Raw genomic sequence first — 897 nt, 5'->3', positions numbered from 1 at the left:
TTTTCGAATCTATGTGTACAGTAATACAAACTCGCCCCTTTTTGAGAAGCGCTGTCTTCATTCACTATTCGGAATTGTGTCATTCATATACTGAACACTTAAAAAATAAACGCTAGAACAAAGATATATGCATATTAGCTAATTTGATGATATTAAAGAGAGACACAGCCTCCATTCTGAACGAGTATAGGATTTGATCTGAAGTCTGTTTGAAGTGCGTGTGTGTGTGTGTGTGGGTGTGTGGGTGTGTGTGTGTGTGAGAGAGAGAGGGAGAGAGAGAGAGAGAGAGTGTGTGTGGTGGGTAAGCGAAAGGTAGTGGAGATGGAACATAATGCATGAGACTAATGAAATGTCAACTTATCCTCATCATGTGTATCGTTATCAGTGTTAAAGGATAAATAATAGCTTTTTCTGAAATGCTGCAGATTCCCAAGTGGTCTGGTGGTTAGGATTCCGCGCTCTCACCGCGGCGGCCGGGGTTCGATTCCCCGCTTGGGAATAAGTTTTTCCATCTCTTGAATATTTATGTATCCTTTGTTACTAGTTTTGGTTCGTGTGCTTATTATATATCAACTATCAACTCCTTTTGAATTTTGTTACTCTCATTCACCCAAAATTAGCCATATTGCCACTTGGACATAAGAAGCTACTATTTGGCACGAAGTTTGCAGAGGCACTGTATAAGTAGTTAAGCAGCGAAATGTCTGTTCACATTACATTTAAATTTCTGCATGTTAGTACAATCACTGAGTCAGGGAACAGGAAAGGAATTCCCAAGTCAAGCAGTTATAGATAAGAATCTATTAACATAAAATACTTTCCGGTACTAAGGGAGTTCTACGGTAAAGGGGTGGGACTTTGCTGCTTGTCGAGTAAGTCGGGGGTATTTACACCAAG

The 897-nt window shown here is 40.1% G+C and overlaps 1 non-coding gene across 1 annotated transcript; it reads left to right on the top strand.

The window, feature by feature from the left end:
* The first annotated feature begins 427 nt into the window (after positions 1-427).
* On the top strand, positions 428-499 carry Trnae-cuc (transfer RNA glutamic acid (anticodon CUC)). Its single transcript has one exon. It is a non-coding gene; the product is annotated as a tRNA-Glu (tRNA).
* The last annotated feature ends 398 nt before the right edge of the window (positions 500-897 follow it).

Source organism: Euprymna scolopes, chromosome 2 (assembly GCF_053919585.1).
Source record: "Euprymna scolopes isolate OS-2025 chromosome 2, ASM5391958v1, whole genome shotgun sequence".
Classification (NCBI taxonomy): Eukaryota; Metazoa; Mollusca; class Cephalopoda; order Sepiida; family Sepiolidae; genus Euprymna; species Euprymna scolopes.
The sequence above is the reverse complement of the archived record's forward strand: the minus strand, read 5'-3'. Positions and strand labels throughout refer to the sequence as shown.